This window comes from Schistocerca americana, chromosome 5 (genome assembly GCF_021461395.2).
Source record: "Schistocerca americana isolate TAMUIC-IGC-003095 chromosome 5, iqSchAmer2.1, whole genome shotgun sequence".
Classification (NCBI taxonomy): Eukaryota; Metazoa; Arthropoda; class Insecta; order Orthoptera; family Acrididae; genus Schistocerca; species Schistocerca americana.
In genome coordinates, this window is record NC_060123.1 from 713918562 (window position 1) to 713938026 (window position 19465).

The following is a 19465-nucleotide window of genomic DNA, read 5'->3' on the forward strand; positions in this document are numbered from 1 at the left end:
GCTCCAGAAAGGTCCCTCAAAGTCTATGTGCCATGGAGATTGACACTTAGGCTAAGCAGAGAATTTATGTGGCGGAGCGGACTGATCTTCCGCACATACGTGACGCTGTGACGTGATTTGGGTGGACACACCTTCTCAAGAAAGAAGGCACCTGATCCTGACGGGATCCCTGCGAAGATCTTACAGGGACTTGCACACTTGGTCGCCCCGGCACTATGTGGTATTTACAACATCTGTCTACAGAAGAGCTACTATCCACTTAAATGGAAAACTCCTGAAGTGGTAATTATCAAGAAGGGCTCTGACAATGATCCAACGATGCCGAAATTTTATCGGCCTATTTACCTGCTGGATGTGATGGGCAAGGCCTTTGAGAAGTTGGTGGCTGACCGACTCCTGAGTCACCGAGCTCTGCATGGTATGAGTGATAGGCAGTTCGGCTTCCGAAAGGGTCGCTCCACTCAGGATGCGATCAATGAGGTTTGTCGGATTGTTCACTCAGTCACATCAAGGTGTGTTCTAGGTATAATGATAGACATCTCAGTGGCCTTCGATAACCTGTGGTGGCCGGCACCCTTCTCTCGCCTTAGAGAGATCGAGTGCCCGCAGTTGCTACGTGGTTGCCTGGAGGTCTACTGTGAGGGAAGAACTGCTAAGATAACGGCTCCTGGAGCCGTTGTAACTAAAAGAATATCCCTGGGTTGTCCCCAGGGATCTGTGTGTAGTCCCATTTTTTGGGATATCAACATGGAAACACTGCTGAACGTCTTGCAGGGAGATACTGCAGTTCTGGGCGTCGTCGCATATGCGGATGATCTCGTAATTCTAGTAGAACATAACACTCGTAATGTGATTGAGGATCGCTCGCGGCTGGCTAATGGTCTGTTAACAGACTGGTGTCAGAAGACTAAAATGTCTATTGCGCCACAGAAATCACTATATACGCTCTTGAAAGGCAAGTTAAATAGGGACCCAATATAATTAATGGCCAGATAGTATGCCCGTTACTTGGGGGTATATCTAGATGAGACATTGAGTTTCCTTCCGCATATCGAGCAAATGACGACTAAGTCCTTAGCTTTGTTCAACAAATTAATATCAATCGGACAAAGAAGGTCCCATTTACCGTCAAAGGTAATCAATATTTATTATAACAGTATATTGGCTCCAATAGTAGGGCACGCATCCACTGTGTGGGCCCACAGGTTAGTTCTGGTGCAGCCTGCCGCTGCTGTCAGGCGAATACAGAGGAATATTTTGATGAGATATATTGCGGCATTCAACACAAGTCCGACAGATGCACTATTGGTAATCATGGGTCTATGCTCACTAGACCTGATAATAAGGCAGCACGCAGCCTTCTACTGGCTGTATAAACAAAACATTGACAAAGTGCAAAATATTATGGGCACTCCTCTGATAAGTGTTATTAAGATATTAAAGAAATAATGCTTGATATTTGGCAGGGAGAATGGAATAGGTCTAATACTAGCCGTAGAGTCCATAGCTTTCTACCTACGGTAAGGGAAAGAGAGAAGAGCAAGGTAATGAAGCCCTCGCAGGCACTAGTTCACTTCCTTACAAGTCACGGTCCCTATCCCACGTACCTATACCGAGTAGGGAAAAGAGTGTGACTGTGGTGCGCATGAGGGGTCGCCTGAACACACAGTGTCTCACTGTCCGATATACGAACAGGCTGTCTCAGTTGAGAGGCAGCTTCTACAAACAAGGAATGTTGAGGAAATATTGAGGAATGGCGAATTGTTTAACAATTTCGGAAAACTGATAAACAAAATCTCAAAGGAGGCTCAGCGAGCCTACCTTGGGAGAGGTTAAATAGCGTATGAGCGCTCAAGATCTACTGCGCAAATGTAAATATATTGTTCGTTTAAGTCTCTGACTTGTAGTAGCTTGTAGTTGTAGTTCGTTCCATATGGTGGTGGAGGGAATAAAAGAATGGTATAAATGGAGTGGTTTCTCTTGTAGTAGCGGCGCGCCTCCACGTGGCTAGAGAGGGGCAAGTCTCTGGGAGGATTCCAGAGAGGCCAAGAGGCCGTTCATTGATACATACTATTAGTTTGTTTATTTGCTTGGAAGTGTGGTCATATTAATAAACCAATAGCAAAGTTTAGTGTTAATAAACCCACTCAAAAGTGTTAGAAAGTGGGTTATGTATGTATCAATAAAGTGAAAAAGAAGAAAACTGAAAGTGTCCATACCCTGCCAAGTACAGTGTCGATGAGCTAACTGTTTCGTACGAACAATCCCCCAGTATACTTGGTGAAGAAATTGCAACATTTTTTTTTTTTTTTTTTTTTTTTTTGCAGAGCTTTAGGGATTAACACACGTGACTGTCCACTGTCATTCTGAACAAGAATCACACCTTTCTGTACAGCGAGGCTATGCCAGCGCACTATAGAGTTCTTTGTGCAATGCAAGAAACGAAGCCAAGATGTTCAAATCTGAATCAGTTTCCGTGGCCTGTGCACTTTTCCTACAGTTCGGCGGAAAAACTAAACTAAATTCCGTATGAACAGGGCATGGATGACCCAATGGCACCGACCGGCTGCCGTGTCATTCTCAGCCCACAGGCGTCACTGGATGCGGATATGGAGGGGCATGTAGTCAGCACACCGCTCTCCTGGCCATATTTTAGTTTACGAGACCGGAGCCGCTACTTCTCAGTCAAGTAGCTCCTCAGTTTGGCTCACAAGGGAGTTCAGCGGAAAAGATTGAAGCTATTCAGAATCCCGAGCATCGATGTGACAGCAGAAGCGTCAAAGTCTGTGTCAGGGCCAATCGGAAAACGTGAAAATGTGTCAGCATTACCATGTTAGCCGTCGAACGATACACAATTACGTACTAGTATTGAGACAACAACAAAGCTCATCTTTGCAGTTTTTGGCCAGTTCGTACAGGAACCGGTTTCATCGGATGAAACAAGAACTCCAAAGGCTTGTGATCCGTTACTAAGTACTCGAAGAATTTTGTGCCTTACAGATAGTGGTGAAATTTGGTGACACCATACACAATACCCAAATCCTATTTCTCAATTTGTGAATAGTTACAGTCCTTTGAACAACACTTTCGATGCGAAAGTGATAGGCATGTCTTTATCACCAATTCTGTGCGAAAGCACTGCACCGTTCCCATAAGAGGAAGCGTCAACTTGCAATACAAGTGGTTTGTCAGGATCACAGTGAACTAAGCATCGATCACTGAGCAATACATCTTTAACTTTTTGAAAAGCTACTTGTTGTAACTCATCTGTCCAAAAAAATGTACACCTTGACTGTTTATGACATGGCCAAGATACTGCAACTCAAGTTTTAAAAAATCAGACTGGGCCAGTTTACGCTTAAGTCCTGCATCACGTAACACACGAAAGAAAGCACGTAAATTTGCAACATGCTCTTCAGGTGTACGGCCTGCTGCGACAATACCGTCAGAATATATTGAACGGTTTGGCACTTGTGCAGACAGTTGTTCCAAATACCGTCGGAAAATGGTGGGTGCGGAAGCACTGCCAAAAGGTAAACACAAATATTTAAACGAACCCAAATGACTGTTTATGATGCACACTTTTTGGTGAATTTTCATCGGGTGGTATTTGGAGATACGCCTCGTGCAAATCGATTTTAGAAAAGTAGCGTCCAGAGCCTAATTTGTCTAGAAGATCCTCTGGGCGTGGTAACAGATAAGTATCAATAACAGTTAGTGGGTTGGCTGTAGACTTAAAGTCAACACAGAGATGAATGCGGCCTGAAGGTTTGGGGAGCAAAACCAGTGGACTTGCACACTGACTACCTTGTACGGGAGAACTAGTCCGCTATCTTGCAGTTCTTTAAGTTCAGCAGCGATTTTGTCGGGTAATGCAATGGGAACAGGTCTGGCATTGTCTTTGAGAGTAATACGTGCAACAAAATTGTTAGCCTTGCCTAAGCCTTCAGAAAAGAGTTCTGGGAATTCTTTTAGCAAGCTAGCTACACTGTCTTCTGTATTGACACTGACAACACATTGTCCTGAATGTTAAAGCCAAACAAATCAAATGAATCAAGACCAAATACGTCACTGTTCGCGTATGCGAGGGATACATAGCAGCCAAAGTACACTTTCCGAGATCGGGAATGTCTTGTCCATTACAAGCCGTCACTTGCGTGCTAGTTTTAGACAGGCGTGAGGAGCGTAACAGTTGATATGTGTGACGATTCAGCAATGTGACAGAGGCACCAGTGTCCACCTGAAATTTCCCACGTTTCTCACAAAGAAGTAAATGAATAAAAAGCTTGTAGGACTGGCGTATCACTGAAGAAACGGCACGCTTGCTAGGTTTGCTAATGCCTGTAGCAGACTTAGAATAAACTTCATTGATGGAATGGGCCTTGTGACTAGATTTTTGTGAGTTATCCGAATTCCTATGTCAGCTCCGTTGCAAACATACGGACTGCGCGTGTCCTTTCCTACCACAAGCGTTACTCTGAGCCTGTTGGGAGGGGTAGTCTTGGCGTTTGTGCCGTGAATAACACAGAGGGCGAGACTTAATTCTGTTCACCTGTGTAGCCACCTGTTTAGCGATCTGCTTAGGCAGTGTGGAAAGGTGTTTACTCGGCTTGGCTAGCGCAAGCTACCGCCGTCTGGGCCGATCGGAAACAAGGGCTCAATGCGACAAATAGCTGGCTGCTCAAATTTGTCGATTGACAGGGCACCTGAATTGTACTGACCTAGTATTTGCACTACCTGCTGAAATGATGGATCGGACTGCTACAAAATCTGTTCTCTGAGTTTGACATTAGGCACATTGTACACGATCGCATCATGCAACATACTGTAACATCTGAATAGAAAGCACCGGAAGGACATTTGAATTTGCATTTCCTTTTCCTACCCTGAAAAAATGTTATCCACTCGCGATAGCCGGCCGCTGTGACCGAACGGTCCTAGGCGCTTCAGTCCGAAACCGCGCTGCTGCTACGGTCGCAGGTTCGAATCCTGCCTCGGGCATGGATGTGTATGATGTCCTTAGGTTAGTCAGGTTCGAGTAGTTCTAAGTCTAGGGGACTGATGACCTCAAATGTTAAGTCCCATAGTGCTTAGAGCCATCTGAACCACTCGCGATAAGTTTGTTTTGAGCGTTTTTGGCAATTAAAGAATTGACACCTAGCTGCTACCACATTCACTTGTTCGTCATAATAGTTGGTTAGCGAGTCTACCGGTTGTTCATAAAACTGTTCACTCTTACTGTCGTTACGAAACAACTTCTGAGTTAAACGGTACACTGCACTTCTGACCGTGGATGGATATGGAAGTTTAACAGTACCTGGTACGTTGTGAAGTAGTAGGTGGGCCTCGAAATGGGACAACCACTCGATCCATTCCTCCTCTTGTTCACAAAACTGGTTAAAAGGTCGTACAGCGGCTGTAGCAGGCGGTGCTTGTTCCGCCGGGTGCAGCGTTGGCCAGTATCTGCTGCACAGTGTTGAGTAACGTCGGATTTGCCGCGTCTGGAACTGAAACATCTGCATTAGCTGCGTCGCATCTAACGCTTGCGGCTGAGGTGTTTGAGCAGGGGGCGGACTGGTGGGGAGGGCATGTTGGAAGAGACAGATACAACAAACAGACAAGGCAAGCAAGCGAAATAAGGACAAAAGCAGAGAAAATTTCTGCAACGCCCACCTGAAAACACTGATTAGCAAATACGACAAGAAACATTTTCTTCATCTAATGCTTTAATTTCTGTAGATCATTGTTATAACATTCTACAAAAATTTGCACATCGTCTTTACTGCATATGTTATGGCTGGTTTAAGAGTGTTTTTTATAACAACTAAAAGATATTGGTATTAGTTTTCGATATTTATTAATACAAGCTTTAAGAGTATTTAGTTGCCAAGGACAAAAAATTTTAGAAAAACGGCATGTATTTAGGAGGGTACGCTTATTTAATTATTATAGTTTTTCAGTTTAATTTTTTCTCCCTTTTTAGGTACAACAGTTGTTACAGATCTTAAAGATCTGTCACAAATACAAATTTCTGGTAGATGTTTAGTAGTTTGTGAACTAATTACTCTAGATGAATCTCTTAGCCAGTGATAATACATACTACCGTCTTTTTTAATTAAAGCATGATTAACATGTTTTTTTCTTTTTCTTTTGGTATGGTAAAGAGGATATAAAATAAATTTTTCATTACAAACATAAACATTAATCAACATAGTTTATTTCCCTTCAAATATTTCAATCTGTATTAATCCTACAGGCAAATTAATATTTTTTTTCTCAAAAACTTTATCACTTCTAGGCCAATATTTTTATATTTACTAATTCATTCCTCATTACAACTTACAGGGTGTAAAGCCCATTTCAGTGCATAGGGGAAACATTTCTGATTATTTTTAAAATGAGTCATACCTTTTTTATCTTTGATTACTTTTGGTAAATAGTTATCAGGAACCAACAATTGGGTTGTGTCAATTAACACAAAATTCAATTTTTTTTATTATAAAGACCAAGTTGATGTCTGTCTTTGCAGTTCTTCCATTTCAGTTAATATTTCATTTGTTGATCATTGTAAATAATCATTTAAATCTGTTGTTCTTAGTAAAACTTGGTTTCTTGTGTAAAAACTAAAGTCTCACATCTCTTAAAAGTACAATACAATCTCATTAACTTTTTGGTTTTTATAAAGAAAAAATTTATTATATATTTTTAAAAATATTAATCTATTTAGATTTTTAAATAAAAATTATGATGTTTAAATAAATACAGTTACATATAAAAAATATCACATAACAAATTTAACATTTTCGATTTAGTACTTATATTTTTTGTTTTCAATTTTTTAATTCTTTAGTTATTTAAGTGATTTATCTAATAAACTGCCATTATTATATTTTTAATCAGTTAAATGGACATCAATTAATATTTTAATTTTGACATAAATGATTTACCTGTTATTTTGGGGAAAAGGAAGGTAACTCTTATAAGGTAATTCACTGGTCAGTTCTTAAATATTTTCTCACTTCATGTTAACTGCTTCTACTATAACATCAAGAAATTTTTTGGTTTGAAAACAGTAACACTTATATTAGTATTTTGTATGATAAAATTATTAAAAATTTGCTTTTCAGTTATCTGAACCAGAACCAGAAAGGGTGTACTACTATGAACAGCATTCCAAGGGTAGTTTTCCAACAGGATAAAACTCGTCCACATACCGCTGCTCTAACCCTGCTTGCTCTACTCAGTATCAAGACGTTGCGTTGGCCTTCAGTCACCAGATCGTTCTCCAATCAACCAGACGTGGGAATCACTGGACAACTCCAGCATCGTATGCAACCAGCATTAACCGTCCCTGTACTGGGCAACCAATTGCAAGAGGTATGGAACTCCATCCCACAAACTGACGTCCAGCACGTTTACAACACAATGCATCCACCTTTGGATGCTTGCATTTGAAATTCTGGATGTTACATTGGTTATTAAATTTTGAGCATTTCAGTTATTTGACCTGCCAAAAATTTCAGTATGCAGATGACCTGGCAATTTCATATCAGACTGATGACCTTTCTGAATGTAAAGAACACCTATCGAAGAGCCTTACTAAACTTTATGAGTATTCTGAGACATGGCGACTGAGACCAAATGTTTCTAAAACCGAGGTAAGCCTGTTCCACCTATCTAATCGCCATTCATCAGCAAAGATCAATCCACAGGTCTGCCCTCTTGGCACAGTCAGATACAAAGAAAGCCCAAAATACCTGGGAGTGACTCTGGACAGAACTTTAACATACAAAAAACACCTTTCCAACTTGGCCAAGAAGATATAAACACGAGTGAACCTTGTGAGAAAGGTTGCAGGCAGTATATGGGGAGCAACCACATCGGTTCTCAGAGGAGTATCCCTTGCACTGGTATACTCTGCAGCAGAATACTGTGCACCTGTTTGGCTCCGAAGCACCCACGTAGCGAAAGTAGACGTCCAATTGAACTCAGTTATGAGAGTAATTAGTGGTACAGTCCGGTCTACACTTACTTGCTGGCTACCAGTGCTTTCAAACATCTGTCCACCAAACCTCCGTCGAAAGGGTGCTTGAACAATCTCTGTCAACAAGTTTCTGAAAACAACTCGATCCCTCTTCATGACGATTTGCTATCACTGCCAGGAAACGCCTCAAATCTATAAGACCAGCATATGAAATGGGAGTCCAAATGCTATCCACAGGATTTGACCAGGATGCAGAGTGGAAACGTGAGTGGCAAGCTAAAAGAACCCGAAACCACTAACTTGTAGACTATCCAACAGCTCCAGTTCCAGGCTTCCACCAACCAATGGAGGTGTGGGTGCAGTTAAACAGTTATCGGACCGAAGAGGGTGGGTGCAAATACAACATGCACAAGTGGGGCTTTTCAAGTGACAGTGTGTGTGACTGTGGTGACACCAAAACAATGAGTCACATTGTGAATGAATGTCCAATCAGACGCTTTCCTGGTGGCATTGAGAAGCTCCATCAAGCATCCCACGAGGCACTCCGCTGGATCGAGTCCATCAACATCCGAGCGTAGTCTGAGCCGTTTTAAAACTTGTGTACATTTTATAATTTCACATGTTCATTTTTATACATATTTCTTTGTTTTGGTAAATGTGTATTACTGTAATTGATGCATACGATAATAATAAGTGGGTTGTCTCGTGCTTACATTAAACTGCGATTTTGCAGTGTTACCAGGACCCGAAATATCACGACTCGACATTAATTAATTTTTGATGTTACGATTCTTTTCTGTCTCCATCTAATAGTAAGAAAGAGATTTCGGAGTTAGGGTTCAAACAATTTATTGGTTGTGGAATGTAGATTAAAACTGAAGAAATTGTAAAGAGGTAGGAAATGGGACCTGGATAAATTTAAAGAACTACAGGTTGTTGAGAGTTTCAGAGGGAGCATTAGACAACTGTTGACTTGAAGAGTAGACGGGAATACAGTAAAAGAAGAATAGATAGCTGTAAGAAACCAAAAAGTGAAGACAGCAGCGGATCAAATAGGGGAAAAAAGACAAGCCATAGTGGAAATAGTTCGATGACACAGGAGATACTGAATTTAATTTATTAAAGGAGGAAATGTAAAAATACAGCAAATGAAGGGGGGAAACGGAATACAAACATATAAAAAATTAGACTGACGAAATGGCTAAACACGGGGGAAAGATAGATAGCGCTTACTGGAAAATTAAAGAGGCGTCCGGAGAAACGAGAAGGAGCTGTACGAATATCAATAGCTGAGATAGAAAAAGTGCCGTATGTAATGAAGGGAGAGTGGAAAGGTGGGAGGAGTATGTAGAAGGTCTGTACGATGGAGAGAAACGTGATTCAATATTTAAATGTTATCTGCGGAAACAACGTTTTCGCACTGTTGTGTACAGACAAGAGAGAAAAAACACGACTGCGGAGTGCATCTCCTTGCTCAAAGAAGAACAGCAAAGTCGTCTGGAAGAAGATAAACCGAGCAGTAAGTGGCCTCCAGAGCTAAAATTAAATCAAAATATTATCCTTCCCAGCTATCTAAGTTTTTGTTTATAGCGTAATTATTCATAAAAATGAAATGACAACATTTTTACTATCAACTGGCTAAAATGAAAAGCTTCCCCCTCTTTATAGAAGGTACACAGTTTACCTGCGTCTCTGTCCTTTTACCTAAATGATATTTCGCTTTCAGTGCAGACGATCTCGGTAGGACGTCAGTTGTTTTTTATTATTCTCTGTAAAGCATGGGAAAAACTACGATACAACGAGCTGGAAGTGTGTCGACTACAACCGCCAATAGGTAGTTCAATAAAACGCGAGGTGGCGCAGTGGTTAGCACACTGGACTTGCATTCGGGAGGACGACGCTTCAAACCCACGTCCGGCCATCCTCATTTAGATTTTCCGTGATATCCTTAAATCGCTTCAGGCAAATTCTCGGATGGCTCCTTTGAAAGGGCAAGGCCGACTTCCGTCAACATCCTTCCCTAGTCCGACGGGACCGATGACCTCACTGTTTGGTCTCCTTCCCCGAAACAATACACCAAAATGCTGAACCGAAAGGTACGTGCTAACAAACCAAAAAATTACGTAACAATAAAGTGCGTTTGACGAATACAGCAGTAACAAGCAAATAACAAAAAAGGATGCAGGCGTATCCAAGGTTCAGAGATGTGGGTAACGATCAGATTGTGCTGACGTATGTACAACCCGGAAGGAAACATGGAAAAAAGGGCAGTCGAAATATTTGATTGAAGACAGTGTAATATTATTGGGATTTCCGTCGTATGAAAGCTGTGAGTACCCCTGGAAAGGCATGCAACTATCTGTATATTAAATGATCAACTTATGAGATGAGACCTATTCTTTGAAAGACATTTGTTTTATATAATCTACGTAACTGTAAGGATGCGCATCTAGCACGGACGCTAATACATCGCTTGCGCAGTCAAAGAAACATTTTAGCAGAAGCTGAACTGAACGTTCCGCTTCGATCTAAATAAAAGATGACAGTAAAAACCTCTTTTGATCTTCATATTTTATCGTACTTCTGCTTATAATGTGAAAGCGTAAAGAACGTCGTCTTTAAGCCATAAAAGTGAGCGGTCTTGCCAGCGTGCAGACAACAACTTAATAAAATTCAAGTAATTTATGTTCGATACTGTAAACCGGCAAGGTATTGTTATGAAGATGTTGAACGGTGCAAGAATTGTCTCGAAGGAAGGAGAAAAGTAATGACTGTAATTTGTGAGAAAAACAGGCTGACATCTGATCGCACCATACAGTTAGAAAATTACTTATGTAGGTTATACTGTTTCTAAATAAGCCCTAATTGCTTGTGAGAATTGTTTGAATATATTTAGTGTTTACCAGATGTCTTATTCTATTCTTTTCCTTTATTTTTTTACCTCCATGTCATATTATTTTTATAAATGTCAAACAGCCTTTACTACAACAGAGAATACTGCGGCATCCTGGTCGTAGACAGAAGGCTGCTCCGTGTCATCTATACAACTCATAGCTGCCCCATTTATTAATGATTTCATTTGAAAATGCAATTTTTTTATTATTCGTTGTTAAAGGTCCCTTAGGCAATTATAAAATTCGTACTGATTACGTAAAGAAATCCGGGTTGTTCTTTTGCAAATAATAGAAGCCTTTACGTATTCAAAAAGTAGCCTCCTTCTGACAACGATCAGGAGCCGACCAGAAGACGGACGTCTTCGACCGCTTTCGTGTCTCCTGTGGCAAAGCTGTGCCAAACTGGGAACACGACATTCTAGTATTAAACACAATATATATATAACTGTCACATTAAAATTGAAAAAAAATTTGAAGTACATTTAACTTATTTTTTTGTTTTATACTAGAACATCCACTGAAAGTACTACACAAAAATATTTCTAATGAATGGCAGAAAACTAAAATCTGAATGATGTACATACCAGTGGGCTGAGTAGTGGCTAAGAAGATTCCCAACGCTATTTATTTACAGATGACTTACTGAGAACAATGGAAGATGACGCTCCTTTGTCTGCAACACCTGTAATCTAGATGTACGACTTACGTTATGTGGGATATTGAGATACACTACAAGTACGTGTGGATCAACGGCCTGTTGAAAGTTTCTGCCATATAAAATCAAGATCACTTCTTGAGAATGATCCAGATCTACTTAACGTAGTCATCAAGAAGTTAACTTCGTGGCAAGTTCGAGATTTACTGCATCTTGGATGTATTACTGTTCATGAGGAGCACTAAGTAACAATTGAAAAGACAAGCGCCTATCATAGTCATTACGACAAGGTTGCCAAAAGGAAAATAAAGAAGAGAGACAGAAAAGAAACCATGGGAAATTATGATTTTCCATATTTTGTGTGTTCAGATTCAAGAGAGTGGTAAGACAAAAGCTAATATAAATGCCTGAAATGGCATTCTTGAGAACGGTAAAAGCATTCGGCAAACCAAGAAAATCACAAGAAACTGTTTAGGGAGAGATATAACGGTACACAGAATACAGAGCAGTGAAGAATTAAATGAAAGTAATGTGTTCTGTAAACGTCGAAGAAAAGATGTCCCAGGAATTTCGTGTATAACAACGCCTCGCAATGATGGGCCATGAGCATATCAGAACACATTACTGAATTCTTAACGAGCTATCTAGACCTCCTCGTTAGTTACGTTAATCTTCAGTATTCTTCTGAAGCACCACATTTCAAAAGCTTCTGTTCAATTCAGGTCTAAATTTTTCATCGTCCACGTTTCACTTTTATACATGGCTACACTTCACACATATACTTTCAGAAAAGACTTCCTGACACTTACACCTATATTGATGTTAACAAATTTCTCTTCTTCAGAAACGAGTTTCTTTTCATCGCCACTATGCATTTTATATCCTCTTTACTTCGGTCATCATCAGATATTTTTCTGCCTAAATTCGAAAACTCATATACTACTCTAAGTGTCTCGTTTCCTAATCTATTTCCCTTAGCGTAACCTGATTTTCTTTGACTACTTTACCTTATGCTTCTTTTTCTTTTTTATGTTCATTTTATACCCTTCTTTGAAGACAATGTCCGTTCCATTAAACTGCTTTCCCAAGTCCTCTGTTCTCTTTGACAGAACTACAATGTCATCGGCAAACCTCAAAGTTTTATTTCTTTTCCATGGGCTTTAGTTCCTGCTCCAAATATTTATTTGGTTTTCTTTACAGTTTTCTCAAATTACAGATTGAATAACGTCGGGGATGGGCTACAACCCTATCTCATATCCTTCTAAAACACTGCTTCCCTTTCATACCCGTCGACTATTATAACTTCTGTATGGTTTCTCTACAAGTTGTAAATTGCCTTTCGCTCGTTGCATTTTACCTCTGCTACCTTGACTAATTCCAAGAGACTATTCCAGACAACATTGTCAAACGCTTTCTCTTTGCCTACAAATGCTATAAACGTAGTTTTGCCTTTCCTTAACCTCATCTCCTAAAAGAAGTCGTGTGGTCAGTATTGCCTCGCGATTTCCTGTGTTTCCCTAGAATCCAAACTGATCATCCCCGTAGTCGGTTTCTAGTCAGTTTTTCTGTTCTTCTGTAAAGAATTCATGAAATTATTTTGCAACCATGGCACATTAAACTGATAGTTCCGTAATATGAAATTTGCCAGCACCCACTTTTTTCGGAATTGGAATTATTATACCCTGATCATAGGTATTCACAGTTTTTAATCATTTACTGTACATCAGTGTATTCTGTAAACGAATTACAGTCACATACACAGGTCAGTATCAATGGAGCATGTTGACGACCTTATGCGATGGCATAGCGTCTAAAACTGTGTCAACATATGTATTCCGCCAAGTACTGTGAAGCGCGTAGCAGAGAATAATTAGAACTGTATCAAATAACATAGCGTTTGGTCCTTTCAGTCAGCGCCGTCTAGCTGCCATTTTCAGGATAACGGTGACTTAATATCATTTGCAAGTGAAAGGTGCTTGTTGTATAGGCACATTTGGGTATTAAATCTGATGAGCAATGCACTGAAAATGTGTTGCCTTTTAAGTTATCTTTGACATTGAGGCTTCGAATTACTATATACAGACATACCGGAAGATGAGAATGAGCCCTTGAAACCTCACAGTGCAAAGACTTTAGCTGATAAATAACTGTATAACTATAGCAAATGTTTTAATCTTGATCGTTGTATCAAATGTCAGGGATTGTTCCCATTCCATTTGGGCTCGTAGTGTGGAAAGAACGACAGCTTAAGCTCTTGTGTGCGCCCTGTAATTACTGTAACTTCTCCCCGTGGTCTCTACGAGAGCGACATGTCGCGGTGGCACTATATTCCTACATTCATCACCTGTCACATAAGGCTGTACTGGGTAGTTGGCACTTATTTCAAGCGGCAACCGAGTCGAGGTCTTCATCGTTTACGTGGCGCACCCCATTAGGTCAGAGAGACCTGTGACCACCCGTGCTAGCCTCTTTGTTATGCTTTCATTATCCCCCGTTACTCACGCACACACTAGACTAGAACATATTGTAAGATGGGACGCTCAGGTGTTTAATAAGCAGTCTCATTTGTTGACTGACTACGTATTCCCAGTATCCTGTTAAAGAATCGTAGTCTGTACCACTTGCTTAACCCATGATTGTGTTCATTTCATTCTGTTCCTCCACAAATTGTTACACCCAAATTTGTATGAGTAGAGAGATCCCGGTTGCTATTTAATATTATGGTAATGGGATACTAGGACATTTTTTTCGTTTCGTGAAGTGCAGAATTTTACATTCTAAGACCTCGACCGCGTCAATGATAAGCGAAAAGTTGGTTGTTTTGAGAAATTACGCATTAACATTTCAATAAAATCCCATAAATAACACATTTCAAGCATATCCATTATGGTATTTTAATTCAGATAAGTCATGTTTTTCCGTATTTGCAGACTAAAGTCATACGTATTTTTAGATTCGTAAATTCTAAGCAAAATAATATTCTTAAAATTTCGTCAATGGGTACAAAACGTTTTCTGCTTGCTATTGACGTCGTTTAGCATTGACTTACCGCTGTTTACTTGCTGGGCAATCTAAAGAAATAATACTGTGAAACCTCTCAAAAGAACAAATGTAAAAGGTTGTTTCAGTTTATGGTATTAAGATTTCCGTTAGCTTGAAATACTGATAGCGGCCATACAAATTGAAGTATTAAGGAGCGTAATATAAAATTAATGTTTTACGTCGCTTACGTTTAGTCCCTAAATAATGGTGAGGATGGCCCTTAATATTTCTGTCATTACACTTTCACACAAATTCACGTTGGCTCTGTAAATAGGCAAAATATTGTTTAGTTACTTCAATGACTATTCACATTTATGTGACTAGAAACAATTTTCGAGCACATTTGCGATAAGAAACATACTCAGGATCTTTATCTGAGTCTCAGTTATCCGCATTATCTTTGGATTTGTATAATTTGCCCCTGAAAAGCATTTTCCTGACACGAAAAACAAGCACGTTACTAATACTGGCAGTCAAGTTTGTGGTAGTTACAGCTGCACACATCCCGAGAAATCTGACATTACACAGAATTTTAAATTCGAGATGGGTCAGCCATTCCTCGGTTTATAGTAGAACTGTCAGTTAATATGAGTAAAGCACACCATGCACTATGTTTTACATGTCATAACTGGTTCTCATTGACCGTACCTTACCGCTGATTACAGCAGAGTTCTTCATTCCTGTGCTCGTGAGGCTAGTCCTGATACTTTTCACAGTATTTAAATCGTATGAAGGAAGAATGGCTGATGGTGAACCCACATAATAAAATATTTTCAACTGAATACCAGCCATGGAGTTGAACAGAAAGGATAAAATAACATTAACATTATCAAAAACTGACTGGACTTTTACAGGTTCTTCAGAGACAATACTTCGCTGTACGTAATTGTAGCACCATCGGGAAGTCTGAGGCTCCTGTTACTGTTTTCTGCCAGATCAACAATACACAAAATGAATAGCAAGCGCCATAACACACTTCCCAGAGGCATGTGCAACGTCTGCCGAAATCTCTGCATTTGCGGTGATGTGCTGCATATTCCTCACCACGAAACCGTCACTCCAGTCTAAACTTTCGTTTAATACCCCACGTGATTGCACTTAAATTAATAACAGAGGGTGTGATACTGAGTCAGCTGCTCTTTTCAAGACAAGAAGTACTGCAGTCACTCGACTGCCTAGGCCCATGGCTTTCCGGATGGCACATAAGGAAAATGAGGAAAACGAAAGATGACTCCGCATGACCGCTGCCTGCGGAGGTTAAGCTCACTTCCACGGAGGAGGTAATTCTTCTCAAATACGCTATTACGTCCGAGATCTGAACATTTCGTAAAATTTAACATCAGACTGATGCTAATTAAACAAGGCCTTAGTTACGTGTAGCACTTCAACTACCCATCTTGCAGACGAGTGTGATCTTTGCCTTCTCGAAAATATTGAGGTGTATAAGGTAGGTTATGGTTATGACGGGAACATCTCAGCCGCAAATTATGAGTATAATGTGATGATGCTGTCTGAGTACTGTAGCTATGCTCAATTTTAGCATTTTCGGGTGTTACTCATTGCTACTGCTGTATCGCTTATCTTTGCAATACTGCAAGAATAAAACTGGAACTTCCTTCTGTACCTTCCTCTGTAAACAAATGTTTAAGTATGTGGTTAAGTAAGTCTCGAATGAAACAACAAATTTGCTGCTACGAGTCACTGTTTATTTATATCCACAGCGCGTTTCGAAGGTTTAAATCTCCGTCATCAGGGGGATTTGCATGTGCTAGTATTACATATGTGTGTGTATTGTGTTACGATTTTGGGGTTAACTTGTGGCGCTGTCTGGCAGAAACACTATTTCAGAATATGATTTTGGGGGGGCTTTATAACTAAAAACTAAACGTATATCTAAAGGTGAAAATAAGCAAGTAAAATACAGTGCCAAAGAAACTGTAATACGTACGTGTACTCCAATACAGAGACATGCAAACAGTCAGAACATGGCACTGCGGTCAGCAACGCCTATACAAGACAAGTGTCTGCCGCAGTTGTTAGATCGGTTACTGCTGCTACAATGGCAGGTTATCAAGTCTGAGTGAGTTTGAACGTGGTTTTGCAGTCGGCGCACGAGCGATGAACAAAGCATATACGGGTTAGCGAAGAAGTGGGGTTTTCCCGTACGACCATTTCACGAGTGTACCGTGAATATCAGGAATACGGTAAAACATCTAAACTCCGACGTCGCTGTGGCCGGAACTTGCAGAATTCAGTACTGGGCCATCAACAAGTTTCAGCATGCGGATCAATCAACGAAACTTCATCTATATAGGCTTTCAGAGCCGAAGGCCCACTCGTGTACCGTTGATGACTGCACTACACAAAGCCCTACGCCTCGCCTGGGCCAGTCAACACCGACATTGGACTGTTGACGGCTGGATAAATGTTGCCTGGTCGGACGAGTCTCGTTTAAAATTGTATCGAACGGATGGACGTGTACTGGTATGGAGACAACCTCATGAATCTATCGACTCTGCATGTCAGGACGGGACTGTTGAAGCTGGCGGAGGCCCTGTAATGGTGTGGGATGTGTGCATCTGGAGTGATACGGGACCCCTGTTATGTCTAGAGACGACTCCGACAGGTGAGACGTACGTAAGCATTCTATCTGATCAGCTGCATCCATTATTGTCCATTGTGCATTCCGACGGACTTGGACAATTCTAGGAGGACAATGCGACACCCCACACGTCCCAAATTGCTACAGTGTGCCTCCAGGAACACTCTTCTGAGCTTAAACACTTCCGCTGGCTACCAAACTCCTCAGATATGAGCATATCTGGGATGCCCTGCAACGTGCTCTTCAGAAGAAAGAGATCTCCACCCCTTCGTACTCTTATAGAATTATGGACAATCCTGCAGGATTCATGATGTCAGTGCGTCCCAGCACTACTTCAGACATTAGTCGAGTCCATGCCACGTGTTGCGGCACTTCTGCATGTTCGCGGGGACCCTACACGATATTAGATACGTGTACCAGTTTCTTTGGCTCTTCAGTGTAGAGTACCTAAAGTGGTCACAGGCTCCTCTCACAGTCACTGTAACTGTCACATTTTGTAAACGATGGTGGTGTCTGGAAACTGCTAGCTGCAAAGAAGATATAGCAAAAACACAAACATTATCTCGAAGTACAAAGACATCATAACAAAATTATTGTTTAGCAGTAAGTTTTAAGTGACTGGTAACAGTAATCTTGTTGTTTCATTCGATAGCAGCAACACTCACGGTAAAATGTAACCTAACATGTTCGCATTTAAAGTTAAGTATTTCTGACTTTCATTTTAAAGCTTGCAGTTTTATTTCCTGTATCTTCATGTGTGTACCTTTGGCGAAACCGAAAGCTTGCGTAGTCGGGGACGCAATTTGCGTGAACCTTCGTCTTTTCGTTATGGTGAACTGTAACGCTTTACTAACAGCTACACAGTATAAAAGGCAACGAACCACACTGCTAGCATCATGGTACCAACTCACCTGTATCCTTACTATACCTCACTGGGAACCAACTGCACCGAAGTTAGGAGTTAACGAATGCCGAATTTGAAGCAAAAACGGTTTAACAGAAAGGTCTGTTTTGTTGTACCATTAAACAAGGAAGGGAAATAGTCATCTACAAGAATCACAGTCAGGATTGTGCTCTTTTAAAATTTTTGTGAACAGTAGGCCTATCCTCGTTGAAAACAATCGTTCCGTAATTTCATTGTACAGTTACGTGAGAAATGCGTTGCTTTGAGAATTCTCACATACAAAACTATATGTTCGTAAGTTACCGGCACGGATGTTTTAGATATGTAACTTATTTCGTAGTAGATCAACGTTTGTGTTTCACGGTTCCGCCAAAGTATACGTGTCTCTGAACTTCATTGTATATCAACGCACTTTTGAGAATTTTCGGAATTTACTATTGTCCTGTGTATAATTTACGAGCCCATTGTAGAAATCGGCGTTTGTGATTTAGTTACTGTAGCAGATTTTCTAACTAACATATTGTGCTACTTATGGTTCTCCCTTAAAGAGGTGTAGCCCTACCTATTATCTGCATTTATCGTAAATTAGTCTGTTTTGGAGTTTGCTAGCAGGTATAATTAACCTCAAATGTTTCTGGAAACTAGTAGTTTTTACCACAGGTTTTTGTGTTGCCTTAATAGAAACCTCGTTTTGTATGTTTGCTTCAATTATAATAAGAAATTAGAAACTATTTAGACAACAGATTAAAAGATAATCAGCGGACTTAGTTTAAAGTTATTTGTTCACTGCCTTGTAATATATTACCCTAGCGAAAATGCAGCCCCACTGTGAATGTTGTTCTCGAACACAGGATTAGTTGGTTGACGTGAAGCTGAAAATGCCCTGACTACTGCCAAACGTTTGGCAGATACTGGGAACCGGTGTGTGGGAAGAGCTCCAGAGAGTCGTGTACCCGTGATACCTGTATCAGATTCACCTCAACTACTATCCTCTCTCGTGGGTCATGTTTACTCTTTAGGAAGGACGGGATCTGTCATTACACGTCCTCGAGACTGCGAGTCGGGTGTCAGTAGTAGATACAGGCGTCTTGTACAGGGTGGACAGGGGATAGGGAGGACTTAGAGTGTTGTACCGATCTCCCTAACCAACAACTCCTACGTGCTGTCTTTCACCTGCTCTGGGGAAACTTGTTTTGTCCGGTGCCAGAAGGAGGCAAACGCAAAAGGGTAGGGGTCCATTCGTCTTCGGCAGTTCACAACTACTGCGAATGATGGTACCCCTTATGAAAATGGGAGTAAGGAACAGGATAGGACACCAGGTGCACTCAGCCCTTATGCCTGGGGGCCTCATTCGACACGTTGAAGAGGCTGTTCCAGCAGCCAT